The following is a 24054-nucleotide window of genomic DNA, read 5'->3' on the forward strand; positions in this document are numbered from 1 at the left end:
AATGACATAGTTGAGCTTAAAAAGGACAGTTCTTGCATTTTAGAAATATGTATACTGACGTTTTCACTGAGAAAAAGAAATCTGGAATTTGCTTTAAAATTGCTGGGGATTATGGTGGTAGTAGTAAGAGAGGGTATAGAGAAAATATATTGGCCTGCAATTGATATTTGATGAGAACAATTGATGAAAGTTTCTACTTCTTTCTTTTTACTTCTGTAGATGTTTGAAATTTTCCATACTAAAACATGTTTTATAAATGTAGATGGCTTGAAATTTGCTCTTCTGAGCTCTCAGGAGGCAAAAAGCCATTCTTAAGTTAGGAGCTTTCTTCTCTAGCCAAGAATTCTAATGATAATTTTGTCCCAACTGGCCAGAGCACTCAGATTGCTCTGAGATCTGTTGGTGAAAAAAAAATCAGCACAAACAATAAAGAGGCTCTTTAGTCTTAGAAGAAAACAACAAAGAGTAAAGGCTGGTTCTAGGTCTAGGGTAGTAGTGTAATATCAGTATAAGACAAAATATTAGTTTCTTCCAAAACCCACTTGTTACTACTGCGTATATTTTTGCAGCAAAATATCTTTTCTACATTGTCAGCATTAAAGTAAATTTACTATTTAGGTAGCATTTGAATTATCATATACTCAAAGTCTAGAAATAATCTCCTAGGCTGAAATGACATTAAATCTTATTTTGGCCATTGTAGTGTATTCTCCAGTCCTAAAAAGGTGTGAGGAGATCTGCCAATATTAATGCCAGGATTCAAAATGAGTTCTTTAGCTTGCTTCCTTCAGGATCTTCTGCCCTCAGACCCATGTATTTACTTAATGCCTCAGATTATTGTATATGTCACAGCTTTCCAACTAGAAGACAAGCTCCTTTAAGGGCAGTAACTAGTCTCATCAACATCGAATTTACACCAACACCAGTGCTTTCAAAATGTGTGTTGCTTAGTATATGTTTGACCGTAAGAAGTTATAGAAACAATTCTATTCTAACTAAGTAATAATGATACTGCTACTACTATTTCTACTACTACTGCTAATAAAATGTATGAAATAGAGTATAAATGGGAAAATAAAGATAACACTGGAAATCCCAGACTATCACATGAATTATCCCAAAGCCACTGGCCAATCTGTCGACTGTAAACAGTTACTTGTGAATTGGTCAACATTTAAATGCATAATTGAGAGAAGGGTTAAAACAAATTTTATTACCAAAAACACAATTTTTATACCTACAATTTTTGAGCTCAACTAACCTGTAGTTTTAACAGAAATAAATGAGATCCAAAGTATTCATTCAGGTTCCTAAATGATCCATTCCCTATCTTTCCTTATGAAACAATCAATTATAACTCTAATAATTTGTCAAGAATTCACCAATCTCTACTTCTTTTACTTTCCAAGGTTTGGTATCATTACAAAATCAAGTCCTTCGGCAGAATTTCATAGTTTCAAAATCCCTCATCAATATTATTCACTGGGATCAAATAATATGAAAATCGAAAAAACACTGGCTATGTGCTGAGAAGTGATCCTTCAGTGATTCACTCGAGGTGCACTAGCATTCAGGCCACACCTGAGGTGGAATTTGGATTCCAAAGTGGACCTTTAAACCACAGCTCATCTTGTCTTGTTAAAACCGTTAGAAATAAACCTGTTGCCTGACCTTTGAGATTCTGCAAAGAGACCATATTTAGATCTTCTGTCTCTTTTAACCTCCCTAGCCCCCTTCTCTACTTTCAGAATAGTGATTCCCAGAGAAGTACAATGAGTTCAAACAGTGTGGTTAAAAGGGTAATTGGTCTGCTCTGCAGCCAAGTTACTCACAGAATAAATAAGTTGGCTTTCACAGTTGTTCGTTTCTTCATGGGCTTTGTTTAGAGGGGTCTCAGCTCAAGCAAGCAGCCTGTCAGCAGCCTGAAATAACTGTGGAAATCTAATGGCATATATGTAAAATATGTCTATGAAACCTTTTATTCAATCTTACATGCATGATTTTACTACTTCTTTAGGCCTGGAAAAGTATATTCAGCTAAAAAAGGACGGAAAAGAAAATTTGTATAGTACCTCACGCCCTAGAACCTTATTTTACTCCTGTTTCATCAGAAAATGATGTATACTGTAAGAAACATTTTTTTAATTATTTGATCAAATATTTCAGTGTACTAAATCTCTGTATTTATTAAAGCAAATATAGTTACCTTTCTGTTGCTTTCTAAAAGAAAGCAAAAGATACAGTTCTTTTTTCTTAAGACTCAGGGTTTATGGATATTAATTATTACACTATATTGACACCCAGACATGTTTATAGGAGGCTTCTGAGACATACAGAGCTATTTATTCCCATACTAAATGGCACTTCTTTTTCCTCTGCCTTCTGCTTGTATTTTTTCTGTTGCGATTATATCCTACTGAGGCTGCTACATGTCTTTGTTTGATTTGAGGTTCTAAAGGTAAGACTGTATATTCTCCACTTTACAGAATAATAATGGGTTTTATGACTGTTTGCCTTCAGAAGCCTCCTTTTCCACTCATTCTCATTTCATATCTATGGTGAGGTGTCTAAAACAGATGAGTTAGCTCTGAACTAGTGATATATAAATCAATTATTATTTCATTCATATTCAAAGTGGCTCCTCCTAAAATAGTGGCCTTCCTGCCTGTGGGATGTAGTCTAATCTACTGCCTGGATCTACACCCACCAACATCCATATTTTGTCTATCGTGACCTTGGACACTTGTAGGAACTGACTGAGTTTCTGTTTCTATAGTGTCCATTGACAGACAAATGGATAAAGGAAATATGGCACATATGTAGAATGGAATGTTATTCAGCCTTAAAAAATAAAGGAATCTTGCCATTTGCAACAACTTGGATGAACCTTGAGGGCATTATGCTAAGTGAAATAAGTCAGAGAGAAAAAGACAAACACTGCATAATCTCACTTTTACGTGTGATCTAAAAAAGCTGCACTCACAGACACTGAGTAGAATGGTGGCCGTCAAGGGCTGGGGAGTGGAGGAAATGGGGAGTTGTTCGTCAAAGGGTATAACCTTCCAGTTATAAGATGAATAAATCCTGGAAGTCTGATGCACAGCATGGTGACTGTAGTTAACAACACTCTGTTGCATACTCAAAAGTTTCTGAGATAGTAGATCTTACATGTTCTCATCACACACACACACACAAAAGGTAATTAATTGTGTAAGGTCATGGATGCGTTAACTAACCTTATTGTGGTAATCATTTTGCAATGTATACATGTATCAAATTATGATGTTGTACACAAACTTATACAGTGTTATATGTCAGTTATATCTCAATAAAACTGGAAAGAAGAAAAAGATTCAAATGGAGAAGGGTGAGGCTGGTAGAAAAAAGCCACTGCCTTGAGCAGTACCGAGGTGGGCGGAAAGCCATGGGCCTCTATTAGCACTGCTGGGTAGGCTCTGTTCCCACGTGTGGGGAGGCGGTAGGACAGCACAGCTGTGATCCTTATTGCAGACCCCAGGCAGCCTCAGGCAACTTTTCAGAGTTAGATGCTGAAAACCAATAAATGAAATTATAAGGAAGAATTACCTAAATGCCTTTATTCTACTTCTGGTCCTCTTGGCAACTTTTTCCCTCTAAAAGCTGCGCCCTGCAGTTCTCAAAGCAGGAACATTAACATGGATCAGAAGTTTCCAAACTTGTCATCATCGACCCCTACACCAAAAGAAAGGTTGAAATTTTATGACCCCTAGTATATGAAGCATCTTGTGTGTTTTTAATATTTATCAAGAGAACATTTAACAGTTACCTACTATGTGCCAAGAGAAAATAAAAATAAGACACAGACTTTAAATGTAGACTTTGTTCCAGTATTATTCTTCCTTTTGACTTCAGTATAAGAGCTATTGAGCTATTTGGTGTCCCAGTAAGGGGATAAGCAGGCGATTACAGAATCCTGTGATCTCTTCCCAAAGTTTGCAACTATAGGGTTGGTCCTAGAATTGCTCAATAACTTTGTATTTTGATTTAAGGGGAAACTAAAAGACCTTCCTGTCCCAAAGTAACTCTGCTTTGTGGAGACTGGAGGTGCCCTGCAATTGACTCAAGATACTGTTTATTTGTTTAAACAGTTAAATGAGTAGTTTCTATTTAACAGGTGAGCACAAATTTTCACAACAGTACCTACCCCATGACATAGCTCAGACGAAAACTCTGAGAGAAAGGAAAATTATATGGGCAAAAAGTCCAGGCTCCATCCACTGTACATGGGATATTGATAGGCTTGTAAAACTTACAGAGGTACCTAGGGGTACCTAGGAACTCTGGGTGTTTAGTATACAGATCAGCAAAGGATGGTGGGAAATAAGACGACACCAGGTCAGGGGACAAATTAAGTAGGTGAAGCTGGTCCTTTATATTCTTTTCCCTTCTGATATACCACTGCTCTTTCCTGTCCAGAATCTGTTCTGTATCCTCAGCAGGCCTACACACATACACACAGACACACACACACACACATACACACAGAGACACGTGTGTAGCACACAAACATTCACGCATGCATTCATGTACACATACATGGAGTCCCCAGTCTTCTCAGTTAAAATTCAGCTTGTAGTAACTAAAGAAAATGTATAATGCCCTATATTTTATAGATTTTAAAAATACTTGCACTTTAATAGAAAACTGTTAATGTCTGAAAATCCTTTCTGACAAAGGAAGTTATTTCTGATATTGGAGGTTGACAGTTTCACAGAGAAAACCTCAGGAGCACAGAGACATGCCTGACCCTCTCCCCACGCACCATCTGGGGAGAATTCACCAACACATAGGCTCAATCCCTCTGCTAAGTCAAAATCAAGTTTACCAACACCATTATTTCACAGAGAATACCCTACCTCATGTTAGGCATTCACATGTATTTTATTTGTTGAAGAGAGGAAGAAGATATAAAGGAGGGAATCATCCAAAATTACAGAGTACAGCATTTAAGTCAATATAGATATTTAAATTTAAGGTAAAATTAAATTATAATTTGAAATTATATGTGGAGTTTTATTTCCTAAAGAATATTTTGGAAAGTTCAACTCCTATTTTAACTTATATTTTCAGAGAAGGTATTTCATCCAAATGAAGAATATCTTCAATTATTGTTCTTTTATTGCAAGCAAAATAGGATTTATATTTCTTTTCATGAAATATGGTTGTTTGACAACAGAAGAAAAAATATTTTATATTTTTAGAAACAACAGTCAGGCTACTGATATTCTTAATTAGTTTTAATAAATCTGAATGCTTCTTATCATCTACTCTTTAGCTTGTACATGAGGAGTTGAATACCTCAGGGAGGATATGTACGCCAGACCTGTAAATATGCAGTTCACAGAGCCCACCACCAGAGGGCAATAAAGAAGTAAAATCTTGAAGTCATGTAGTGAAAATAGTGGGAGTTTAAATAAAAGCAACATTTCACAGTATGCTTTTCTGACCAATGTTATATATAATAACTTAATGGATTATATGTACATGGATTCTGAAAAGTCAGCAGCACACTTCACTGGTCAATTTCCATGATAAGGGGAAGGTAATTTGAGTGTGGAAAAACAGTATACTTACATCTTAAAATTCCACCCCTACAGAATCTACTCACTATTGAAAAATGGTAAGAATAATAGCTTTCTGTGCCTCAGTGACCAGTTAACATTTTCAAGAGTAGAATTTATCTTCCTATGATGCTCAAATGCACAGGAAAAATGCATATCTAGGACAATGGATAAACTCTATATGACATGTGAAAATAATTATTCAAATGGAAAAAGTATAAGATCTACAAGGAACAGTTTTATATGCATTAGTGTGGATATATACATAAAGAGGCTCTAAGAAACATAAAAATCACTTCCAGGAAGTAATTTTAGGTAGAAGAGAATTAACATGGATGAGGAAGAAAAGAGAGTTGGTTTTTAAAATAGTTTCATTTACTTGTTTTTTCTGTTTGTTTATTTATTTGTTTTATTTATTTGGTCTTTGGAATATAAGGAAACAGTGGCTTTCAGATCAGTATCCCAGTGGAACAAAGGGACTGAGGTCTATACTGGAGCCCAGCCATTGTTTGACTATCTTGTAATAATACTGGTGAAATACAACCAAATCATTTGAACTACAAGCATCCTCTCTGACAATAATCTTAAGACATCAACATTATATATAAAAGAAAGTAAAGAGAGAGTACTGTTTTCTTTACAGAGAAAATACAGATTCTGGATCAAGTCAATAATGTCAGCAAACCTCATGGGTATAAAATATTCTGCTGCCTATCATTTAGAACATGCCTCTAGAAGAGGGAAACTGGGTGATAATTTCCCCAGATTTTATATTTAATTCAAATATTTTAGATAAGAGGCACCTCTAGTAAAACATTGTATTATTGATTTTTTCCAATATGATAGCTCACAGGAGTTCCTCTTTCCTTCTCAAATACATATGGGGAAATGGAGGTTGGTGTGGGTTAGAGGAACTATCTAAATAGAGCATAGTAATCAACAGTTTGTTTTTTAAAAATAGAAATTTCTATTTAAATTGTTTCCAGAGACAGAAACACACAGAGACAATTCCATGTGACAACAGTGGAAGAGACCAGAGTGATGCAGCTGCAAAATCAAACAATGCCAACACCAGTGATTGATGGCCACCACCAGAAGCTGGTTAAGACAAAGAAGGATCCTCCCCTTGAGGCGTCAGAAAGAACATGGCCCTCTCAACACTTTGAGTTTGAACTTCTGGCCTCTAGAGCTGTGATACAATAAATTTCTGTTCTTTTAAGCTAACAAGTTTGTGGTTCTTGTTATGGTAGCCCTAGAGATGACAGTATTTGATTCCTGAGATGGCAACTGTATTTTGACTATGTAATGACTATTCCAAGATGATAAACAGACACAATGATAAAGGCACAACTGATACTAAGCCCAGTTCTTTTTATTCCCAGAATAATAAATGATTTTTAAATTAATTTAGATCTCTTTGTCTAACCCCTCTGCTTTTCAAAAGAGTATGTGGGACCAATCAAGTATTAGTATGTTATACTTTTATTTTAATTCATCTCAAATTATTTCTAATTCTCCTTATGAGTTCTTACTTGACCCATGAATTACTTAGGAATATATTGTTTAATTTCCATTTGTGATTTTCAATAGATTTCTTTCTGTTAACGATTTCTTATTGCATTCTGTTGTCATCTGAGAGCACTCTTTGTATTGTTTATATCCTTTTAAATGTACTGAAATTTGTTTTATGGCCTAGCATATAGTATATCCATGTGCATTTGGAAAGAATGTATATTCTGATGCTGTTGGGTGGAATGTTTTATAGATGGCTGTTAGGTCTAGTTGATTGATAATGTTGTTCAAGTTTTTTATTTTCTTGTTGATTTTCTGTCTGTTCTGCTATTGAAAGAAGGGTATTAAAGTATCCAACTATTATTGTAGAACTGTCTGTTCCTCTTCTCCATTGTGTCGATTTTGCTTCATTATATTTTGAAGTTCTGTTAGGTGCATATAAGTTTATAATTATTATACATTCTAGATGGAATAATCATTTTATCACTTTAAAATGTCTTTGTCTCTAGCAAAATTTTCATCTTAAAATATATTTTTTCCTGATATTTTCTTAGCCACTCCAGTTTTGTTGTTGTTGTTTTGTTTTGTTGTTACTGTCATGGTATATCTATTCCAACCCTTTTACACTTCACCTATATATTTTCTTGACTCTAAAGTGGGTCACTTGTAGGCAGCGTATGTTTGGATCATGTTTTTCAATTTTTTATCCAGTCTGAAATTTCTGTCTTTAGATGGAATGTTTAACCTTTTTATATTAAATATAATTAATATTTAATTTTGTAATTTTTATATTAAGTGTAATTCATGTAGGATTTATGTCCAACATTTGTGATTTATTTTCCAAGAGTCACATTTTTTTTCCTAATTCCTCTTCCTCTATTACTGACTCATTTGTTGTTGTTGTTAAAGAGATATTTTTTAGTGTACAATTTCAATCCCCTTATCTTTTACTGTATTTTTGAATTATATTCTTAATGCTTGCTCTAAGGATTACAAATAACATCTTAAGTATAAGCATCTAGTTTTGATTAATTTCAATAGTATAAAAAACTTTTCTCCTCCTTTACATTGCCCTCCTTTGTGCTGTTACTGATATAAAAATTACATCTTTATACATTATATGCCTATAAACAGTTATAATGATTACTTTATGTAGGTGCCTTTTAAATCAGATAGAAAAAAAAGTTAGAATAAAATACATTTATATTATTTTTTATATTTACCTCTGCAGTTACCTTTCTTGATGTTCTTTATTTCTTCATATGGATTTAAGTTACTGACTTATGCTTTTATTTTTGTCTGAAAGGCCCACTTTAGTATTTCTTGTAGCACAAGTCTGATAGGAAAAAATTCTCTTAAGTTTTTAATAAAAGTATTGAAATTTTCATGTCATCCTTCTGCAATGGCCATGGTAATCTCTGCATCATTCCAACTCTAGTAGATATGTTGCCAAAGTGAGCATTTAGTATCTACTTTTATATGGTACAAAATTTAAAGTGTTAAAGATTATGAAGTTATAGACACAGGTTTATTTGTTTAGAGACCATTTCAAGAGCATATTTGGACAATGCTAATATTGGCACTGCAAATTCAGTGCTACCATGTAGCAAGATAAAATAGATGAACCTCAAGTCATGATATTTTTTCCTGATACATAAGGTTAAGGTTAATTATCAGTTGTCACATTTTTTCCAGTATTTATTAGTTAGCTTTTAACTTAGCATAAGTGAAATGAAAGGATAGTAAGTTTTGCATTAATTCCTGACCCAAAACACAGAACTTTTGAAGATGAAAGTCGATTAGCAGAGCTTTGTGTTTCCTGTGAAAAATAAATCTGTCTCACCCCCTGAAAAATTCATGAATATTTTACAAATTGTATGTTCAGGAAGCTATTCTAGCCTTCTATTTAAAAAAAAAAAAAACACTATTTAGAAATATTTATTTCCTTCATGTAGTAGCAATATAGATGTTATTTAGAAAATTTATAGTGAATTTTGGTTTGCTCATCTTCTGAAAAACTCCTAAGAAAACACATACTTCTGAGAATTTCAGCCTTGTTTCTACATAAGTTATCTAATCTATAAAACATTATGCATGCTTTGGATAATCATCTAAATAATTACTATTCTAGCCTTTTAAATGGTTTCAGTGCACACATAATTTTCTCTACTCACACCCCCATTTTTCCCAGTTAAATTGATTAAGTGATATTTTTTCTTTCGTCCCTTATTATATTTAGGTATGTTTAGGCCTCCTCTTCTGAACTCATTTCCTGGTAACAAAGTAGTAAGGCACAGATGCTGATTCTGACTCCCAGGGAAGTTTAGGCTCTGGCATGCTGGACTAGGTAGGGCCTAGCATCATCCTGTTTATGTGGAATATGTGGAACTGGTGAGCTTCTAAACATCTCAAAGAGACATTTAACAAGACTGAAGGTTCTGGAGAGAGAATGTATTTTATTGCCATCATTTTAATTTCACCATATGTCTAGATAATTCATGCTCTTGGTGCAAAATTCAAAAGTAACGGTAGTGGATGAAAAGTAATTCTTTTATACAGTTTTCCTGAAGCCACCCATTTCCCCCTCCTAGAGGTAATCATTTTTACCAGTTTCTTTTACATTTTTCAAGGGCAGTTTAGGCATATATTAACATGTGCTATATAGAGGATAATTCCTCTTATTAGGGTAAATTTGTGTGCTTTTTTTTTTTTTTTTTTTCTGAATTGTAGTATGCAGGAACCTGAAGTCTCTGGCTAAGAGGAGAGTTAAAAAGAGAGAAGCTAGCTTCAGTATGATCTTTATTATCTCCTCATTCTCTCTTATCCAAATATCATCTTTGCATCTCATCAGTAAAAGTGAGATTCATTGGTTTTGACTGTGCTGATCTGCTCATTCAGGGAAAAGGATGGTGTGGCTCTGGGGTTCTGAACTATATGGATCTACACATTCATGAACATGCTGAAATCCTGTCTGGGTTTTTCTATGCTTTGGGTACAGCAGTCATGCTGCTCTCTGCCTTTTAATATCATCTTGGGGATTCGCTTTACCTCTCTCCTTAATTGAATCTCTTGTTTTCTGTGTCCCATATTTTCCTCATTTTTAGTTTGCTATCTCATATTTGTTGAACATACAGTACAGTTGCTTTGCGAGAAACAGTATGTAGTAAGCATATTTTTTGAGATTGTGCACATATCCAAGTCTTTATTCTAACCTTTGCTTAAATAATAGAAGCAAGTATAGAACTCTAGGTTAGATATCATTTTCCTTCAGAATATTGAATATATGAATCCATCAATCTACCTTTTAGCATTGCTGTTGAGTATTCTGAAGCAATTATGACTCTTAATGATATATGTATGCGTCTTTTTTAAAATTTCTCTCTTCTTGTGAGTAAATGGAACCGTATATTTGTTCCTAAGGGTTGTTCCTAACTTCACAATGATATGCTTAATTTAATCTGTTGTCTTGGGTATTTGGTAGATCCTTTCCATTAAGATATTTATGTTCTTTGTGTTAGGAAATCCACTTCCAAAACTCCTCCTTCTAAAAGTTTTCTCTGATATGTCCTTCTGGAACTCATATTATTCAGATATTGCATCTCTTGAATGGGCTTCCCAATTTTCTCTCTTTTTTTCCACCTACCTGTTTTTTTGTTCTATTTCTTATAGATTTTCCAAATTCATCTTCCAGATCTTCTATTTTTTTCTGCTTATTCTCTAGTGTGTTTATAATGCTTTCAGAAAGAAGCTTAAGGGTTGAAATAGGGATGCCTAGAAGCACTAGCACATAGGGCAAAGGGCTGGGAACTGTGATACACATTCATCTATATTTGTTTAGATTTCGTGAAAGGTGCTTAGCACATAATAGACTCTCAATAAATAAATGGTTGTGGAATAAATAAGTAGATAAATAAGTAATAAAGCCTAGATTCTAGTCCCAACGTATACTTCTTTCCCACTTCACATTGGCATGGTAGTGCCCTCTCTTGGTTTCATTTTCTAACTAGCAATTTCTAGTTACATTTTCTCTCTGCCACTGAGAGCATTAACATTATTTGATTCTAGCAATGTTGTATATATCTATAAATATCTATATATATACAGATATATGCACACGTACAAATTTTAATTAACTGAAATTTTTAAATCATCTCATATATAGAACTTGCTATACAGGTCAAGAGTAATTTAAGATGGGGAAAAGAATTGAGCTCTTTAGTACTTGAAATCCACTAATAATCTGTTCCAATTTCTTATATTTTTGCTAGACCTGAACTATTTACCTTTAGTAGATAAACCAGAAAAAGCAGCAGTACTGCAATTGGTAAACTAAGTTATTTGAATACATTTCAAAATGATTTCTATATCATGTATTATACAGAGATCCAGCCATCCACATTGGTTCATTAAAATGTAAAACAGTTTCATACAATTCTACTCATTAAGCAGGGGTCACACAAAGAATTCTCCTGTGACATGGAACAGTGTGAAAGGTTTATGTATTTTGATACTGATTAAAGGGAGGCTATCAGGCTTTGCCTTCCAGTAATTTCATATTTTTTTAAAAGTTTAAAAATGAGTCTTCCAAATTCTAGACATCTATACCTTTAAATCAGTCAGGCAACAGCTAGATCTTTTAAAATGTTTGATTCCATTTGCCAATCCATTTGTTTAAAAAGCATACTTTTCATTCTTCTTTTTAAATAAAAGCGTTGTCTGCACTGATTCCATCATTACCATTGAAAATGTTTATCTTGCAAATGAAAAAGTACAGTACAAATTAGAAACACTGATACATCTTCTGACATTATTCATTTAGAAGCTAGTTCTCAAATTGTCATTACATTTACCACATAAAAATTACAAATGATTTGTTTGGAGACCTACAGCTATTTCTAAATTCAAGATGTTTAGACAACTGTAGATAAAGTTTCATTATCAGACTGAACTAAATATGCTGTAATTATGAATAAATCAGGATGATTTCTGCTCTGTGAACTTAAGTTATTAATGTACTCAGGCCAAGCATCAGGAAACATCATTCTTCAAAATTATACAAGTGTATTTCTCAGCCAAAAATGTAAAAAATAATGTTTGAAAATCAAGGTCAAGGATTGGTTGGATGATGCTTATGTTTCTATCATCTGATTGTTTCCATCTTTGTTTTATGAAACACAGACTAGGCTTGTACTTCCACAAGGCCTGTGTTTCCCTATTTATTAGCACTTATCACACTTGAAATTATGAGTTAAATATCTATGTTCTCCAATAAACAATAGGTTCATTAGGCCAGGGACCTCTGCTGTCTTATTTTCTTCTGTATGTCTACACTATCATATCATGTGCCAAAGAATATTTGTTGAATGACTGAGTTAATTAATGATAAATGAATGGAGAAGCCTACTTTATCAGGCTGACAACTGAACTAGAGAATGGAAGTTGGAAAATTTGAATTGAATTTCCACAATTTTTATATAGTGATAATTTGTTTAAAATTTGGTATGCAAAATGTTATACACAATAGAGTTAACAAATAGTAGAGAAAAGTGATGGCAGAGGGAGCTGAAGATGTAGATTTCAAGTTACCTGAGTCCTAGGAAAAGTGAGAAGCAAAAGAAATTTATATTCTCTATTTAAGTATTTAAGAAACAGAACTTAAGAATTTATCAGTAAACTGAATTGTTATGATTTCTAGACTAATCATAATTCATTCAAATGACATATGAGATGCAGACCTCTCAGAATATTTACCATGTTAATCAAATGAAGAATTACACTGAAATTTGAGTTTACTTTTCCATTATATCAAAATTTTGTACTTAGGTAAAGATGAGATTGACATTTTGGAGAACTGTTTTCTCAGTACAGAAAACTTTTGTTTATTTTACATTTTGTGTTCTTAAAGTGATTTTCCAATATTTTCTTTTTATATACTGATATTTTATTTGTAAAAAATATGTAATATTTCCCTGTAGGCATGACGAACATGACTAGAATGCTACATAGCAGTGCTTTAGATATAATCTAAAAATTGTCCTTATGTGCAATAGCAGAGACCAATGATTCATGAAATTGCTCAGTGTTGGGCATAGTCCTTCTTATAGAACTAATAGTTTATATGAGACATTTTTCTTCAAACGTTGAAATCAAAATATAAACTCTCCTCAGTATGTCAACATTTACATTAAAATGAATTTTTTACTCATGGGCAAAGCTTTAATAAGTGTATTTAAAAGTTTGGAAATCAGCAGGACATCTTTGTGAACAATTTAAATGTTTCTCTCCCTACTTGGTTTGGAATAAAATAAGAAACGGGGAAAAATAATACTCGACCCAGGAGGGAGGTCCTTCTTTTGCCTACCAACAAAGCTATTAACTTATCTGCAGCTGTACCAGTATACTCAGCTCCCCTTTTCTGAAAGGGAAGAAATGTCCATTTCCTACCAAAGGCTATTGCTCTCTTTGTGCTCAGGGTCCCATTCTATTTCACCACTCAAGATTCCACTTTTGAAACTAGCTCTTTTTGTCCTGCATCATCAATTTCTTCCTTTATGCTTGATTATTCTCCAAAATACATAAGTATATCCTAATATCTCTCATTTTATTTATTTTTAGAGCATATATTAGTAACTTTCATTCTGCCAAAAAAGTTTCCTTTGTTTAAAATTTCTGTCCATAAAATCTATGTCTCTTCTAACAATCACTGTGAGATACAAGAAAACCATTTCATATCTCCTTAGATGAGGTTTTCCTTGAGTACCCAAGGTAAGAACCCTCCACTGCTTTCTATCATGCCTCATTGTTAATTTCCTTTATTTTACCAATTACAGTCTGAATATATTATAATCATTTTATAACTTGTTCATTTAATCTTTCTCCTCAAAGTAGCATGTCGACTCTTTGAGGCAGATCCTTTAACTCTCTCGTTCATACCTATATCTTAAACTCCTAACAAAGCTCAGAACATAGTGGTTACCTAATATGTGTGTATAGAATGAATGAAAGACCTATATCACTTCCTTTAGAAGAATTAACAGTCAACCCTAAGTAACTGTGCAAAAGAGGCAAAATGTCTTGTTGCCACTTGCATTTCTCTATCCTTCCTCCCTTCTTCCTTATAAATACCTTGTACCCTCTTGTTTTTTAGTGTAATATTCTACCCAGTATTTTGCCCTTTAAACAGACTTTATTCTCCAAATTAATCACTTATTTCAATAATTACTCAACTCAAGTAGTCCATGTACTTTAGAGAATGTTATTTAATTAATTCATAATGAAGCAGAAATTAAGATTTGTATTTTCTTCCCTGCCTGATTTTCCAAGTACATCTTAAGTTATTCAAAGGAGCAATCATTTTGTGGTTGGCAGGAAATCAGGCTCTCTCTGATTCTCCAAACATCTTCACTAATTCCCAGAGAAATCTGTGTAACTGTTCCCCAAACAACTTTTACTACTTCTTCCACTATCATGTAATATTGGTTTGGAGAATAGATACTAGATTTTCTAAAACTATTTTCATCATCTTTACCCTTCCAAACCTTATTCTTCTCCTGCTTTTCTCATCTTTATTTTTTATAAATTTATTTATTTATTTATTTTTGGCTGTGTTGGGTCTTCGTTTCTGTGCGAGGGCTTTCTCCAGTTGCGGCGAGTGGGGGCCACTCTTCATCGCAGTGCGCGGGCCTCTCACTGTCGCGGCCTCTCCTGTTGCGGAGCACAGGCTCCAGACGCGCAGGCTCAGTAGCTGTGGCTCACGGGCTTAGTTGCTCCGTGGCATGTGGGATCTTCCCAGACCAGGGCTCGAAACCGTGTGCCCTGCATTGGCAGGCAGGTTCTTAACCACTGCGCCACCAGGGAAGCCCTCTCATCTTTATTAATGGGACCATCATCTATCTTGATGATATAAATGACCATCATGATATGACTTTATTGCTCAAGGCACAAAAAGGTTTTCAACTTCTTTCACCGCCTATATATTTAGTCACCAAGTGCTGTCAGTCCTACCCGAAAAATAACATGAAATCCATCCATGTTTTTATTTACATTTCCACTTGTTCTTTCTTAGTTTAGGACGTTGAACTGTGCCAGTGAGATAAGCCCTCCTCCACACAACCCCTTCTCTAAACAGCTAGTATGATCTTGCTGAAATGCCAATTTTCAGGCTATTTCTACATATAACAAGAAAATAATTCTTTAAGGATCTAGCCCTTGCCTTCCTTCTCAAAGTGAACTCTCAACTTTGCCATATAGAGAATATGGTAATTATAACTAAAACATCAAATTAATTGAGGATTTACTCTGTTCCACGTGGCATTCTAAATATTCTACCTGAATAATCTCATCTATTTCTTATAATAACACACTAAGAAAAAAGTACTATCATTAAAATAAATTTTAAAAGGAATAAAGTGAAGCCTAGAGAGGTTAAGTAATTTTCCCACACTGGTGAAGGGAGCCAGGATTCAAACCCAGGCTAGTCTGCCTCCAGGACTCACATTCTTGTTAAAAAAATTTTTTTAATTGAAATATATTCGACATATAACACTGTGTAATTTCAAGGTGTGTGACATGTTGATTTGATACATTTATATACTGCAGTATGATTGCCATTGTAGCTTTAGCTAGCACCCCTTTGACATCAAATAATTATCATTTCTTAATGACCACACTCTACAGCGTCTTGCTATTTCCACATTAAACAAACAAACAAAAAGGCTGTGTTGTCTCTTGTCTCTATCATCATTGCCGTGCAAAGAATCTGAGGCTTAGAGAGGGTAGATAAATTTCTCAAGTTTGCAAGTCTAGTAAAATTATAAGTTGACCCTGAACCCAGGCTACTCTGAATCCACCTTGCTGTCCCTCTTCTGCCGGTGGACTCTCTGGCCCCTAAGATGAGATGGAGAGCCCTACAAACACTCCATCTTCCAACATATTGTTGATCATGGACTGCAATTAGTGGACTTTGTTAAATGCCTTGAGGGCTATACATGACAATGTTTAAGAAAGGAACAATGCTTTAGGAGGATGCTGGCTATTTCCTTCTCTCCAAATGCCATCTCTATCAGCAGTTTAAAGTCAATTTGGGAGAACATCAAATCTATGCAATTTTCTTTTGAACTATGAAGAGAAAACATTAATTTGTATGAGCTAAAGCATGTGATTAAAGCATGAAATTCTTTCCAGTCGTGACAGTGAGAAATGTTTGAAATGAATTAGTCTCCATACCACATTAATGCAGTCATCCCAAGTGCCAATAGCCAGGAAAACTTCAATGGTTCAAGTGCACCCTGAGTGGTTACCCAAACTGCATGTAGATTCAGAAACAGCTTCTGTTTTGAGTGACGATCAAGAGGTGCTGAAATTCGATAGGACATTGTCATTATAAGTCAGATCTGGCAAATGCTTTAATACCCAACACAAACTACAACTCTAAAATCATTTTACTTTTTTCCCCCAAGGCATAGAGTGTCAGAAGATATTTCAGACATTCCTTACACTGAAAAAGAAGTGAACACATCTGAACATATCTGTGGGCTAAAAAATTAGCCTACAGATTTTTTGCTGTTGTTGATCACAGACCATATAATTTCAAATAAACAATTATAAAAACAGTGTGCAATAGTTCTAACCCATGATCTATATTAAAAGTCAGTTAATTTTGAAAGTATATTTATTACAAGTAGGTATGAATCATAAATATCCTTTGGCACAATAGATAAATATATACTTTTACAGTATCTAAACGTCCTCTATCTTGGTAGAAAGACAAGCTTAGCTATTGTAATTGGTATGGACAGACATTCATTCTATAAATATTTAGGCTCTGACATTCGAAGTATGTAACTGAGAAGAGCCAAACCCAGTCCTGATGATGAACTGAATAAACTGAGGAAGATATAAACATAAGCAAGGCAGTTTCTTTATTGCATTATGTTTTATTTACTTTTAGACACTATGTATGAATAAAGCCACAGGTGTCCTGTCTCCCACTATGATTTCACTGGAGAGTTTGACTTTCTGGCTCTTCTGTTTCTACAGTAACATTATTCAAAAGATAAACCCATTTCACTTTTATTAACTAGGAAGTAATTTAATATGGATGATTTGAATAATTCTTTATGAAAATATATCTTTTATGACAAATATGTTGCTTGAAGTGTTACGGTCTGATACATGACAATCTAAACCGTTATTACACATTGCAAAATGGTCAAAGGCAAGTTCTAGCTGTATCAAGCTGAAACCTTCCTTACTCCCAATAATTCTCTCATTAAGACACAAACATAATCATGCCAGTTCCAGAGGCAGAACATATGAACAGAGCAATCTGTTTAAAATAGTACTACTGCTGGGAAAACACAAGAACATAAGAAAAAATCTCTACTGGAAGGAAAAGGCAAATAGCAAAAATAATTAACTTTAAAGTTAGAGACAGAGAAAAACTCTCTTCAAAAATGATATAGAGGGCTTCCCTGGTGGTGCAGTGGTTAAGAATCTGCCTTCCAGTGCAGGGGACACGGGTTTGAGCCCTGGTCCGGGAAGATCCCACATGTGGCGGAGCAACTAAGCCTGTGCACCACAACTACTGAACCTGCGCTCTAGAGCCCGCGAGCCACAACTACTGAAGCCCACGTGCCTAGAGCCCATGCTCCGCGACAAGGAAAGCCACCACAATGAGAAGTCTGCGTACCACAACGAAGAGTAGCCCCCGCTCGCTGCAACTAGAGAAAGCCCACGCACAGCAACGAAGACTCAACACAGCCAAAAATAAATAAATTTTTTTTAAAAATCAGTTAGAAAAAAAAAGATGATATAGACAACTACATATGTACAGCATTGGTGGAAAAGAATTCAGAATAAAACACTCAAGAAAAATCATAATTACTGTATTTATTGTCAGTGATAATAAAAAAGCCGTCTTTTTCAAGATAAAATCTTGGAATATCTGTTTACTGATATGGATGGCATGTTGTGTTTCACTGGATGTTTCTTTGTTATAAGTGTTATCAATATGATCAAAAAATAATTGGAGCAAATATAAACTTAAATGCACTAGGTTAAATGTCAAGTGTGTTGGCAAGCTACTTCCATTATGACTGACAGCAGATCTGATGCTTTCTCATGCTACTGCATTCATGGCCCAGGTTGATTCTGTCAAGCACGGTGTTTTTCTCTCACAGCTCCACATTTCCACAATTTAACACATTCCAAGGTAGATGAGATCATAGGACACACGAGTAACATCACCACCATCACCAACATTGTTTTTCTTCTGCAGCTTTTATACTCAACTTGAGTGTAAGCCTCCTGCAGGCAGGAACAGGGACTATTTTGTAGAGGCTCCCTGTTCCATGTCCATTACCTAATACAGTGCTTGGTATAGGGCAGGTGCTGAATAAAGATTTGTTGAATGGTCAGATGAATGAGTGAATACTATTACAAGTTGATAACATCTAATTCCTTTCAAATACTTATAATATTGTTTCAATAAAATAATAAAAAACAGAGAAATGAAAGCCCCTTAATAAACTTTTATTCCAATTTTTTCACTCAAATGAAAATCTCCATAGCAACAGCAGCAGCAACCTCTTTTGTGTCAGTACTATGCTAACTGCTATGCATACGGTAGAACTTTATTTTAATTAATTTTTATTGGAGTATAGTTGCTTTACAATGTTGTGTTAGTTTCTGCTGTACAGTAAAGTGAATCAGCTATACATATATATATATGTATATATCCTCTCTTTTTTGGATTTCCTTCCCATTTAGAACTTTTAGTACCAGTATTGAGGAGGTAGATACGATTATTTTCCTTTTACAAATGGGGAAATGAGGCACATAAAGTTTAAGACACATGTGAATGGCCCACAGCTAGAAAGTGGTAAAGCCAAAATTCTAACCACTGCTGGAAAAGCTCAAATATCAAGTCAAATTAAGTTTGGCTGAGAGTAAAAGAAACCCAAGGCTGGTTTGGCAGCTGTGCTCTACAAAGTTTTTAGGAACCGAGATTCCAACCACATTACTGCTCTAACATACCTGGGCTGTGTCTTTTATCCTCAGATTCTGAAACAATATCTCTCTTCCAGGGAGCAAGATGGAGGAAGAATCAAAAAGAGTAGTAAGGAATACCTGACAACCATGTCTTAAGGAAGACTCCTGGAAACTGACACATTTTCTTATATCTCATTGACCAAAAGTTAGTCACTATCATGAGCTGAATTGTGTCCTTCAAAATTCATGTTGAAGTCCTAATCCTCGGTACCTCAGAATATGACTTCATTTAAAAATAGAGCCATTGAAGATATAATTAGTTAAGATGAGGTCATACTGGAGTAGGGTGGGCCCCTGATCCAATATGACTGGTGTCTTTATAAAAAGAATGCCATGCACAGAGCCAGGCATGAACACAGGAAGGGTACCATGTGAAGACTGGAATTAAGCTGCATAAGCTGAGGAACTATCAGATGCTAGGAGACAGGCCTGGAACAGATTTTTTCCTGGCAAATTCAGTAGGAGCATGGCTCAGCTGACACCTTCATCTTGGACCGCTAGCCTCTAGAACTGTGAGACAATATATTTCTGTTGTTTAAGCCACTCGGTTTGTAGTATTTTGTTAAGGTAGCCCTAGCAAACCAATACGGTAACCTTTAAGGTGGTCTGGAAAAATTTAGTTTTTTGGCGCTATGTTTAGTTAAAATTTTGAAAAAAAAAGAAAATGATTATTGTAGGACAACAGGCAGTCTCTGCCAAACTATGCAACACTCTGAGAAGTGGTCTCAGCATTTCATTGAATCTGTCACTATTAACTGTGAAAGGTATATTATTACATTATATTTTGAACTACTTAGAAATAAAAAATGCTAGCAATTTAACTATGATAGGTCACCTACTATAAGGTACATCCTTATTTCAGAGATGTTAAATGTGAAAAAAAGAAATGGGCACCTTAGAATCAATGAAATACAGTAAATATTCTATAGACAATTTAGTTATAACAGTAAACACAGAAAAGAAATTGTTTACATGGGCTATAATTCAATATTTTGCATTCTAGCTTATATAAAACAAAATGACTTGTCTTACTACAGGAATTTTAAAAGTTTATATAAGATAATCAGATACAAAGGATATAAAAATATCCAAATGGATATTGATATAGATATAAATATATAAAAATAAACCTGTTCTTTGATTAACTTTGTTCAAAATACTTCCACTAGACTAGTGGAATGTAGTATTAGTGGTATCATATACTCCCTTTAAATCAAAGTAACATTTGGTATCAGTTATGCTTATTCTACAAAGAACAGATAATTTGGGGTGGTGGTTTCATGAAAGAAATGTAATGCCCCTTTTTCTAGCAAATAAAAAATAATAGTACTGCTTTAATTGAAAATAATATAAAGAGGGTCTAATAAGTGAGATAAAAACTGTAAAATCAAATGCAGTAATAATTTTCTTGTTTAAAAAGTTTGCTTTTATTTTCCTTTTCTCTATGAAACTCAGTCCCATTTACTTGAATTATTCTTCTCATTATGTATTGGCTAAACTTCTTTAGAAGTAACTGGGATTTTTCATTTTAGTCCCAAAGGAAAATGTTAATTGCATGTCGCCATGACAAGTTGAATTATTAAGACATATATTACTAGATAATTCTACAACTCTCTAATTTTAGAGAATCTGATCAAGAAATCCACTTTCTTAGATGTAGCTGAGATCTAAAAAAAAATGCAAAGCATCTGTTTCACAATTAGCAAGGAACAATGTAAGGATGAGTTAACTTGCTAAACCAGGGGCAGAGAAAAGAAACCAGAGTCTCCCACTGTGCAAGCTTTGATGATTTTACATTTGTGAACCCATAACTGAGTTTAATTCAGCAACTGACCTGTGAAACAGCACCAGTTATTAATATTAATAACTATTACAGTATTTAGAATATCCCCACAGTATTACAGAACACAGTAAAACCAATTTGAGATTCAATTACATCAGTAAACAGCTAAAACATTAGTAAAGATATTTGCTAACACAAAGAAGGAAATGCTTAGACTCTAAAGAGGGCATTTGCAAGGCAAGGAGCTGGGCTGCCCGTAAGGCTTGCTGGACACTGTTGCTTTAAGCAAAGCAGCCTCTGGCCAGATATATTTGGGGGAGGTGGAGTCAAGTGGTGATAATAATTTCAATAAAGGGAGGGGACAGGGGAACAGTCAAATGTGTTTAGCAAAATGGAGGTGATAAGTAGTTCATTCTAATAATTTAAATTAGGTATTTGTAAAACTAAAAGAAGACAGGATAAAAACAAGGACACTGGAAGTATAGAACAACTTAAGAGCTCTAGACAGCAAGAGATTCACCTTCAGCAGAAATTCATTTTATATAAAAAATTTAAATCATAAAATTATTATCAAAGTTTTTGTCCTGAAGACTTCGAGTCAAGAAAAGTAAAAAAGGACTTTTCTCCCATTTTAATAAGTAAATTCAGTTTTCAAAATACCTAACAAAGAACAAATTCAGCAAAATTTCTTTTGGCACCTGGCCTGTTAGTGAACCTCTTCCTACTTTCTGAGCAGCTCAATCTTAACTCCATTTTCTTTAAAGATCATCAAAAATGTTAAATGTTTTGTGTGGTCTTTCCTGATCTCCATGAGGAAATACACGCTCTCTAGATGGTATTTTTCCAATTGTACTTCATCTCCAAGATCACTTGAATGCTTGACTTATCTACATTCTAGATCAGGAGCTGGCATAGTTTTTCTATGAAGGGTAAATATTTTAGGCTTCACTGGCCATTTGGTGTCTTTCACAGCTACTCAGCTCTGTTATTTTAAGGTGAAAGCAACCACAGACAATACACAAATGAAGAAGCACGGCTGTGTTCCAATAAAACTTTATTTATGGACACTGAAATCTGAATTTCATATAATTTTCACATGCCACAAGTATTATTCTTCGTTTGATTTCATTCTCAACCATATAAAAATGTAAAAATCCTTCCTTACTCACCGACCATACAAAAACAGGTGGCAGACCAGATTTGGCCCACAAACCGTGGCTTGCCAACCTGTGTTCTAGATTATGGGTTTTGTAAGAAAAGGTATCTCCTAAACTCATCTTTACCACCCCTGCAGTACTTAATGAGTGCTTCTGTAAGTACCTGTCAAAGTGAATACTAGCATTACAGAGACAAGTGGCAGTGAATAAAAACAAAATGTAAAGCAAGTTCACCCTTTTGTCTACCTCCTCCAAATGTCTTTAAGCAGATACCCTATTATTATCTTTCATACTGTCCTGTTCTTTCCCATTAAGCAGTTACCACAATAGTTAATAATGTATTTATTTGTGAGTTTTCATGTTTATTACTATATTAATTTCTGTCACTAATGTGATAAATCACCATAAATGTAGTGGCTTAAAGCAATACATATTCTGATCTCACAGTTTCCACAGGTCAGCAGTCAGATGGGCTTGGCTGGGTCTCTGCTTAGAGTGGCACAAGGCTGAAATCAAGATGTCTACCGGACTGTGTTTTTATAAAATCTCTAAGGAGAGTCTATAAGGGAGAATCTACTTCTAGGCTCATGTTAGCTGAACTGAGTTCCATGCAGTTATAGGACTGAGGTCTCCATTTCCTTGATGACTGTTGGCTGTTACTCTCAGCTTCTAAAGTCCACTGCACTCCTTGACTCATGCCACCTTTGCCTTTAAAGCCAGTAACTGCAGATCAAGTCCTTTTCATGCTTCATCTCTCCTGTCTTTTCTTCTGCTCCTCATCTCTCTGACTTAAGCCAGGAAAGATTCTCTGGCTTTTAAAGTTTCATAGGATTAGATGTTCTTAGCCATATAGTCTAAGGTAATGTCCCCATGTCAAGGTCAGTAACCTTAATCACATTTGCAAAGTCCCTTTGCCATGTAGCATAACACTGTCATAGGTTTCAGGGATTAGGGCATAGACATCTTTGGAAGGAGGCATTATTCAACATACCACAAGGAGGCATTATTCAACATACCACAATTACCATCTATCCTGTTAGACTGTTAGTTGCATGAGCAAAGTCCCTATCTCTTTTATCATTGCTGTTTACCCAATGTCTGACATGCTTGCCAGACACATAGCAATGGCTCAATAAATATTTCTTGAATTAATGAAAGAATGAGTGAGCAAATGAATGAATGAATGAATGAATGAATAGGTGGGTCTAGGATTAAGTAGAATGTTCTAACCTTGAGTCAAACATTTAGGAGACTTGAGTGTATCTATGGAACAGTGGTTAAAAAAAGCACAGACTTTCACTTCAGGAAGACATGGACTCAGGACTTCCCTGGTGGCACAGTTGTTGAGAATCTGCCTGCCAATGCAGGGGACACAGGTTCGTGCCCTGGTCCAGGAAGATCCCACATGCCATGGAGCAACTAACCCATGTGCAACAACTACTGAGCCTGCGCTCTAGAACCCGCGAACCACAACTACTGAGCCCACGTGCCACAACTACTGAAGCCCGTATGCCTAGAGCCTGTGCTCTGCAACAAGAGAAGCCACCACAATGAAAAGCCCGTGCACCGCAACAAGTAGCCCCTGCTCACTGCAACTAGAGAAGGCCCGCGCGCAGCAAAAAAGACCCAAAACAGCCAAATATAAATAAATAAATAAATAAATGGATAAACAAACAACCAAACAAACAAAAATAGATTATAAAAAAAAAAAAGACATGGAATCAAGTTGGAAATTTTACTGTCACTTATTAACTGAGTAACCTTACGGGATATTCACCGAGAATCTCTGTGCCACAGTTTCTTCATAAATCAAAATCTCTTCCTAAAAGTTATGCTGAGGATCAAATATGTATGACTATGTGTCTAGTTCCTGGATATTACAGTGCCAAGCACATAGTAAGCACTTATTTTATTATAGCCATTATAAATGTTGTAGGTACTTTGAAGTCTT

Source organism: Balaenoptera physalus (genome assembly GCF_965194825.1).
Source record: "Balaenoptera physalus genome assembly, chromosome: 17".
Classification (NCBI taxonomy): Eukaryota; Metazoa; Chordata; class Mammalia; order Artiodactyla; family Balaenopteridae; genus Balaenoptera; species Balaenoptera physalus.